Source organism: Galeopterus variegatus, unplaced genomic scaffold (assembly GCF_000696425.1).
Source record: "Galeopterus variegatus unplaced genomic scaffold, G_variegatus-3.0.2 Scaffold200, whole genome shotgun sequence".
Taxonomy (NCBI): Eukaryota; Metazoa; Chordata; class Mammalia; order Dermoptera; family Cynocephalidae; genus Galeopterus; species Galeopterus variegatus.
Window position 1 is genome coordinate 292,743 of NW_007726311.1, and position 9,404 is coordinate 302,146.

General features: G+C 39.6%; 1 protein-coding gene across 2 annotated transcripts in view; it reads left to right on the forward strand.

The window, feature by feature from the left end:
- Positions 1 to 9,404, forward strand: part of REPS1 (RALBP1 associated Eps domain containing 1) — a 120,890-nt gene that overhangs the window by 36,693 nt on the left and 74,793 nt on the right. The window lies entirely within an intron of this gene.

Here is a 9,404-nt window from a genome sequence, read left to right on the forward strand (position 1 = left end):
CCTTTTTTTTTTTTTTTTTTTTTTTTTTGTCCTTTTTGAGACCGGCCGCGCCACGGGCTCGGCCCCACAATGGGTACATTTAAAAAGATTTATGTCAAGTTGAAAATCTAAATGCAATGAATAAATTTCTGAAAAAATGATTATTCAACAAGACATAGAAAAATCTGAATAGTCCAATCATTTAGGAAGAAACTGATAAAGTTGGCAAAAGAATAGCACCCAAAAATGTCAAGTGGTTTTATAGGTAAATCATTCTCATGACAAAAGAAAAAAGACTATTTAATTTGGAAAATTAAACATAAGCTTAATGGGGAAGTGGCACAAGTACAATGTCGACTGTTGGACAGAAGATGTGGGCTTGACTGACAGAGAGATAGCCAATCTAAAGTAAATCTCTTGGTTAGTTTTCGTTTTTTGTCAGTTATGATATAAATGATTTAGAAAGAAATATCATTTTACATGGATTATACACTGTCATGAAAAACAATGGGCCCTTCCATCAAGAAGTGTGATGTGATTCTCTTCTCATTAAATTTGTGATTTACTTGTAATCAATAGAATGCATTGAGATGATGTTGCATAATTTCTGCTTTGACCTCTTGAAAAGCTTTCCCTTCACATGCTTCCTCTTAAAACCCAGTCACCATGGTATAAGAAGCCCAAGCATATGGAGAGGCCCTGAGGTGCTCCAGATGAGCTCTCAGAGGACTGCCAGCATTAACTGCCACCCAGGTGAACAAGCCATTTTAGACATCAAGCCCAGTCAGGCCTCCAGATGACTGCATGTATAAGACAATGCAAAAGATAACTGCCTACCCAAGCCCTTCCCAAATCCATGACCCACAGAATCATGCTTCATGCCTCTAAATTTAGGAGTGATTTGTTATGTAGCAATAGTTAACCAAACCACCTGCCTAGACCAAATTCTCAGCCCAAGAGGTAACTTCCTAAATTCCTGTATGGACTAGTGGAACTACTAATAGGAGAACTGGCAGATGAGAGAGGTCACTAAATGCAGAGACTTAATGATTAAGAGGTTAAAGGCTACAATTGATTTCATGATACAAGCCCGACACCCCAACTGGGCAGCTAACTTCAGCTAACTTTGAGGACACCTCAACATAGGCTTGGGGATCAGGCTGCACCAGCCACCTTGCAGGGGAGCCAGAGGACAGCACACAGACTTTTGCCTGTAGATTTGAGGCCTCTTCTCCCTTTGCCGAGAAATCATGTAAGCTGATTTCCACCGCCAACCCCAAGTACCCCCATGACACCTAGGAGAAGAGCAGGGAAAAGAAGAAGAAATATGAAAGGCCGAGCATGTAAGTGAAAGAGACTAAATGAAAAGATTGCATTTTAACAGTAACAGAAAGATCCTGAGATATGATAACTGAAAAAAAATTAAGTTCAACCCCCACACTGCTATTGAGAAAGATTATATTCATCAGAGGAAGTGAAAAAAGCATGTATCATGTTTAAAATGTTTGATCCCACTACACTTAATGTACCTGTATAAAAATAATTATTTTATAAAAAAGACAAGTAGATTTTTAAGCACTAAATGCTTACTGGCTAGAGCACATGTTGATAGTATTCAAATTACTGGACATGGTCAGGCTTTCCTTGCCCAGTGGATTTACAGAACAGTAATAACTTAAAGACTAGGAGGAAATAGATATTATAGCTGATAAGGACATGTATTATTTATGTCTTAATAAAGGTATCTCCTCCTGGTTATTTGAATTATGTGAACAAAGAGCAAAAACAAGTATAAAGAATACAGATTTTACTTGATCATGTTTGTCTTTGATAATAGCTGCCAGTTGTTACACAAGATAACAACCTTTGACATATATTATCTCTTAGTCTTACACTGACCAGATAAGGCTCCCATTTTACAGAGGAAGACATGAGGATGAGAGAGGTTCAACTTGCACTAGATTACTAATAATTGCCAGAAGCAGCATTCAAAACCAGTTGTATTTAACCTCAAACTAGGACTATTCTATTTCAACTAGCTGCCTTTTTATTGCTATAGCCATGAAGATTTATATTCATTTTTACTTTTCACATTTTTAATTTTTAAGATTGCACAGTGACAACCTCTAAGCATTCTTAGAAATTGAAATATTGACAACAGCGAAGCATGTCATAAGACTAAAATGGAAACAGACTTTACAAAGCAGAAAACCTATAGCTCTTAAGCACTACCAAGGATTATGGAATCCATCACACTGTAAAATACTCATATTTTCATGGCAGGACAACAGAGAATTGCACATAGCAATGAGGTTGAATAAGTAGAACAAAGGTCAGGTTACTTTGTTTTATTTTTTGGTAAATTAATAGTTTGAAAAGTTTGGGTGTTTGAAGATGATCTTGCACAACTGCAAAGTTTTTGATTTAGAAAATACTACTAATGGTAAGCAACATGCATTAGCTTTCTGTACAACTACTTCAGTGTGCTTCAGTATTAAAAGAATAGAGGAAACCATTTTGACTTTTTGCATATTAAAAATTAAGAATCCTGAAAGTACACTAAATTGAAAATATTTACACAAGAAACTTAGGAGAAAACTGCCTTGCATAGACTAGATGAGTAACAAATATTTGTTGGTCCGATTTTTGTTTGAAGGGAAATGTTTTTTTATTTTTGGTTAATCTCTCTTGAGAATTCTATTTATACAAAGTGTTGATTCATTTTCGCTGTGACAACAGTTTTGTAAAAGTTTCTACGCCTTTTCTCCTGATGAACCTAATACTAATGTGAGATCTCTAATGTATCTGGTATTTTCTATCTCATTATTAAACCACTGATTGACAACGGCAACATCCCCCCCAAAAAAATTATGATTCTCTCCCAGTTAGATAATGAAAATAGGGCCGGCCCAGTGGCGCACTGCTACAGGGCGGCGCTCCCGCCGAGGGTTCGGATCCCACATACAGACCGGTTCCCACTCACTGGCTGAGCAAGGTGCGGGCGCAGCACCGAGGGTTGCGATCCTGTTGCCGGTCCCGGTCCAGTACGGGCGCGACACTGAGGGTTGCGATCCGTTGCCGGACACGAAAAAAGACAAAAAGGAAAAAAAAAGAAAAGAAAAAAAGATAATGAAAATAGGGCCGGCCCAGTGGCGCACTGCTACAGGGCGGCGCTCCCGCCGAGGGTTCGGATCCCACATACAGACCGGTTCCCACTCACTGGCTGAGCAAGGTGCGGGCGCAGCACCGAGGGTTGCGATCCTGTTGCCGGTCCCGGTCCAGTACGGGCGCGACACTGAGGGTTGCGATCCGTTGCCGGACACGAAAAAAGACAAAAAGGAAAAAAAAAGAAAAGAAAAAAAGATAATGAAAATAGATTCCACTGGTAGTATAGTATATAATATTGCCTCATGTGGTTTCTGGAGGATACAGGATTTTTTTTAAAGTTAATCTAATTATATCATTTATATTGATGACTTCGAAAAAGGAAAAGAAATAAGATTTGTATTGTTAAAAAAAAGTGCAATTCCTTTACAAGTACAATCCATAGTTAAGTAAACAAGACTTGCTACAAAAGATATCTCAAAGGAATAAGCATATAATATCAAATACATGGATGCATTGTGCATATATACATAATATATATAATATGTAGCAATAATATATAGTAATGTATACAATGCATCCATATATTTGATATAGTCATGTGTTGCTTAACAATGGGATATGTTCAGAGAAATGAGTTGTTAGGTGATTTAGTCGAGTGACCATCGTAGAGTGTACTTACACAAACCTAGATGGTGTAACCTAGTACACACGTAGGTTACATGGTATTGCCTATGGCTCTGACCACCATATTATATGTGGTCCGTTGTTGACTGAAATATTGTTATGTGGTGCATGACTTCATTCGATTATATAATATATAGTGATATGTGTATACATAATATAATGTGTATATATATTTATATATGAGTATAATGCACCTATTTATTTGGTACTATATGTCTATATCTCTCTGTATTTTAAACAAATGATGTCAAGAAAGATATTCAGCAAAATATTAATAGAGGTTGCCTGTGGATAGCAGGATTCAAGGTAATTTTTTTCTTTATTCGTTTCTGAGTTATACTGAGTTTTACAATGAGTATGTATACTTTTACAAAAATAACAAATTTTTCAAAAATAAAAAACAGAAATTATGATTACAGATAAGAAATAAAACTCCATCCCAAACTCTACATCAAACAATAAGCATACACTGAATACACTGTGAGCCAAACAGATATCATGTTGCTTCTTTTCCAACTCCAAGTCTTTCTTCATGAGTTTTATAGCTAATACAAAAGAAATTTTTCTTAAGAACTTGACATCATCATGTCTTCCCAAGGCATTATTCTTGGTTTCCCTAAAAATCATCTTTCTGTTTTCATACAAATTCATTTATGTAATATTTATTCCAATTATAATAATTACAATAATAAGTATAAGAGGTTAGTAAGCACTAACTCACTCAGCTAATGAGAGAAGGAGTATGTAGGTGGCTTAGGTCAGGTTCCCAGGAAACAGACAATCGGATGGAGATTTGGAGACAGTTCATTGGTAATTATCAGGAACAGCATCCATTAGGTAGTGAAGAAAGCCCAGAATTGGGCAGAGGGAAAGCTAACGTGTAGTAAAGGGGGGCCCCTCCAAACCCAGGAAGAGTTAAAACAATGCAAGGACCTTTAGGCTCCTAAATCCACAGATTAGTCATTGGATGTGAGCTGCCCCTGGGGCACGTGTATAATTTGAGCAAGGCAACTTTATCTTTCAAGGACAATTCCTGGAGAGGGATTCAGCCTTGAGCCCCTGACATTTCAACATTCCCAGTAGCTAAAAGAATGAGTGCCTCCGTCCTTGGGGGGCTGGTAAATGAACTGAAACTCTCTCCAGTGTATTTCCCCTCTCTAATGTCTTTAGGGCCGCCCCTAAATTGGGCATAACACAACTTTAACTATTTTATTCTGCAAAAGACACTCCTAAGTGAATAAAAAGGCAAGCCACAGACTAGAGAAAATACTTGCAAATCACATATCTGACAAAGAACTTGTATGAAGGACATATATAAAAAGTTTTGAAACAACAATAAGGAAATAAACAACCCAATACAAAATGGGAAAAATTTCAAACAGACATTTCACCAAAGATATTCACATGGCAAGTAAGTATATGAAAAGATATTCAATATCATTTGTCATTAGGGAAATGCAAATTTAGATCACAGTGAGACACCACTACACACCTATTACAATGATATTAGAATGGTTCATGAGGACGTAGAAAAACTAAAATTTTTATATATTGCTGGTGGAAATGCAAAATGGTACAGCCATTTTGAAAAACATTTTGACAGTTTGTTATAATGTTAAACAAACACTTATCATTGACCCAACAATCCCACTCCTAGATATTTTATTAATAGTCACTCCAAATTGGAAGCAACCCAAATGTCCTTCAAGTAATGAATGGATAAACAGACTATACTCATCCATACAATAGAATACTATTCAGCAATTTAAAAAAGAACCACTGGTACAACAAATTCACGGAAGAATCTCAAATGCACTATTCTATGTGAAAAAAATCCAGACTCAAAAGGCTATACACCAAATGATTCCATTTATATGACATTTTAGAAAAGGCAGAAGTATAGGAACAGAAAACAAATCAGTGGTTGCCAGGGACTGAAGTTGAAAGGTGGGGTTGAGTACAAAAGAGCAGCACAAAAAATTTTTTTGGATCTTGGAATGTTTCTTCACCCTGACTTTGGTGGTAGTTGCATGACTATATACATTCACCAAAACTCATAGAACTGTACACCAGAAACGATGAATTTTACTGTATGTAATTTATTTTAAATTAGAGATTTCCAGTTAAAATACAGCTGATGCATTTGCTGTCAATAACCAACTATTTGATCTTACCTGAAAACTAGCATCTTTAAACTATGTATATATAACTATATAATATATTTAACTATATAATGGAGACCATCTGTTTTAAAATAGCTTTCTCATGATGTCACTTTTTAAAATTGATATGTCTAGAAATGTATAGGAACAAAATTCAACTTGACCTCAAAGGGCCCATGTGTTAAATTGTATTTCCTTCCCTTCGTACCAGGAAATAAAAATTTAAGTGAGATACTGAGAAAAATCTCCACTTGTAAAAACCTTCCACCACCCAGACCACCCAGCATCTAGCTGGGGCCCCGAGAAGGCAGGCCCCGCCACCTTCAGGCTTCTCTGTCTTCTTGAGTGCCCACCTCCATAGAGGAGCATGTGTTTGTCTGAAGGGACTCTCACACAGACACAGAGCTTCTCACAGACTGCTGATGTTCAGGACTCCTCCTCTCTCCTGACAAGTGTGTCTGTGGGCTGAGACAGTGGTTGCTGGCAGCAGGACCTGTTCAGTCGCTTCTTAGTACGCCCTTAGGGGTGGGGGGTTTGTCTTTGTTGCTTTTCTTTAGAATGTGTAGTACTTGTTGGCTTTTTGCCCTCAGCTTGGCCTTGGTTGTCAACAAGGTAACTTCTGCTCTGTGTCCTATTACATTAGGAAAGCCTCAGAGAGCAATAGCACCACAGGAAGAGTGCCTCTTAACATCTTGTAACACATACGTCATGGCCAATTCAGTGTTAGCAGTTGGCAAGAGGTAGGGGAAGGGTGCTGCACGAAGGAATGCAGGGTGCTAGCAGAGCACCCTGGTCATGGCTGACAGCACAATTCCTGACTGCACGATCCCTGAGGACAAGATCATGCAGGTTGTTTTACACCGGCACAAGATGCTCAAAGTATATTTTTGAATACATGAAATCTGTGTTGGAATTGAGGAAAGAGAACCTGAAAGTTATAAGGCTTACTTGAGGAATGAAACGTGAGGGTAAAAGGAAAGCACATTATGGACAGAAGAAAACTTCAGACATCCAGAGTTTGGAAGTGAAGAAATTCTATAATTCCTTTGTACTGTTAAAGAGGAGTAGAGCTAGAAGAGGTTGTTAAAGAGGTTGCTAGAGTTCAGGGTGTGAAAACTAGGAGATTAGAGTACTGACTGGCTCATCGCATGAATGTTGAAATTCATTTGATCATTTACTCATTCAACAAGTCATTACTGATGCATACTGTGTGTGTATACCGGGTCTTGGAACAGTAGCAATGAAGAAACACTTTGTGGTAAATACAGGGATGGTGGCAGAGGGGACTTAATAAACAAGTAAGAAAGGCAGTATGGTGTAGTGATTTTAGAGTTGAGATTACCTAGGTTTTCAATATCAGATCCAGATACTTAATAACATGACTAACATGTTACTTAACCCATTTTTGTCTCAGTTTCTTAATGTCAAAAAACTCTTAATAGTACCTACTTTATAGGGTTGTAGTGATTAACATAGTAATTAGGGTAATGTTTTAGAACAGTACCTGAAAAATAGTACTCAATAATTATTACCTATTAAAAATGTAAACAGATATATACTTTAATGTCAGGTAGTAAAAAGTGCTATAAAGAAAAAGAATTCAGATAAAGGGATGGAGCATGGTGAGACTAGATCAGGTGTTGAGGGAAGGCCTCTCTGAGGAGGTGACATATGAACAGGACCTGAAGGGTGTGAGAGAATAAGCCATGGGAAGGTCTGTGGGAAGAGTATTTCAGGTGGCAGGAACGAAGGCCATGGGGCAGAAAAGAGCTGCAAGGTCCAGGAAAGGTGGCAGAGAAAAAAATCATAAAGATGATTGTGAGCCAATCCCTACCCAGTTGTGCTCCTTCCATTTACACCTTGGTAAAACAGGCCATCTGTGAGGCTCTGATCACTTCCAGCAGGTGCCCTGTGAGGATATGTGAGGTGCTACTGTGGCAAATTGGAAGTTTTAGAGATAGGGAAACTTGAGCTTAATGGGATACAAGTATACATATCTGTATACAATACTACTAGTCAAGTTAGAAAATATTTACAGGTCCACAATTCCTTATGTGTATTTTTTTTTAAAAAGAAAGCTAATTCCTGTGTTTATATATTAACATTACATTAAGACCTTGAGTAAAATGAGCAAATATTGACACAAAGTGGCATCCTTAAAGACTATAAACAGCTTCGGGCCCATTTGGTTAAGATTTGCCTCCAACTGAGGCAGGGCAGGTTTTGCTGCCAAAGTGTTACAAAAAAAATCTTTGGGGTTTTCGGTGCTCTTTGAGTTCTGGAATTAGATTGATGATTGTGAACCTGTAGTAATTTCCTCGTATGTGCCCTTTGTAGGATCAGCACTCTGGGTAATAACACATAGGAGACAAAATAAAAAGCAAGCCCGAAAACTCTTCTGTATAATTCTGCGTTACCTGCTGTCTTTGAAATATTTCATATTGTTATGAATAAACTTGTTAAAATATTCTATCCGAGATAGCGTTAAGAGTTCCCACTCTGAGATAGGCACAGTTTAAAATAGTGCAACTCCATAGTTTTTATAAAGTAGGAACTAAGGGGTGGCAGGAGCCCCTCTGGTCTGTCCAAGGTCTACACGTGTTTATAGAGTCGATGATATAAATTCAGTGTTAAGATCCTAGTGCCGGAAAAGACCTTGTACAGTTTTTCCCTCTGTTCAGCAAATTTTGTTTCTCAGGTTAACATGACTTGGTGCAAGAGTGGGAGTTAAGTGTCAGTGTTGATGTCTATATGAGCAGTGTTCCTGGATAGACTGGCTGTCACAGAACTTCAGAGTAGTTAGAAATACTGACTCTGTCCTCAGTCACATCTTGACACAAAGCGGTACAGATACAATAATAATAAATTGAACAGTGTTCCCCTTTCAATCGAATCCTTAGTAAACGCTTGTTACCAGAAGCTTCAAGACATAAACTGCAACCCGTATCTAAGCTTTCTTGGTCTTCCCGGTTGCACGCTGTGCCCCCTTGGTCCCCACTTCCCGAGGGTCTCCTCTTGCCGGGTGCTGAGGACCTGTGGGGCATCCAGTCGCCGGGCTCCAACCACCAGGGGGCGCTGCGGCCTCGACTCCCGGGAGCGGCCGAGCCAGCCCGGTGGGTGTTTCTCTCTCCCTCTCGCGCTCTCTCTTCCCGGCCTCACATCCGGGTCTGGAGCGCGGCCGCCGCTGTCAGTGTTGGTGCGGGAGCGTCGGGGCCAGGCAGGGGCCCAGTAAATGGCGGCGGAGGGAGGCGGAGCGGCGGCCACCCTCAGCCCTGAGCCCCGGAAACTTTAGACTCGAAGCCCCACAACTTTCCGCGAAGTGCAGCCGCTCCGGGGGCGTGGACGGAAGGAGAAGCCGAGGCGGGAAGTCTGGGGAGAAGCGGCGGGGAGCCGGGGAGACTCGAACCCGCGGCGGGGGCGGCGGTGGAGTCCGCTCGTGCCTCGCGCCGCCGCGGCTCCCGCCTCCTTCCA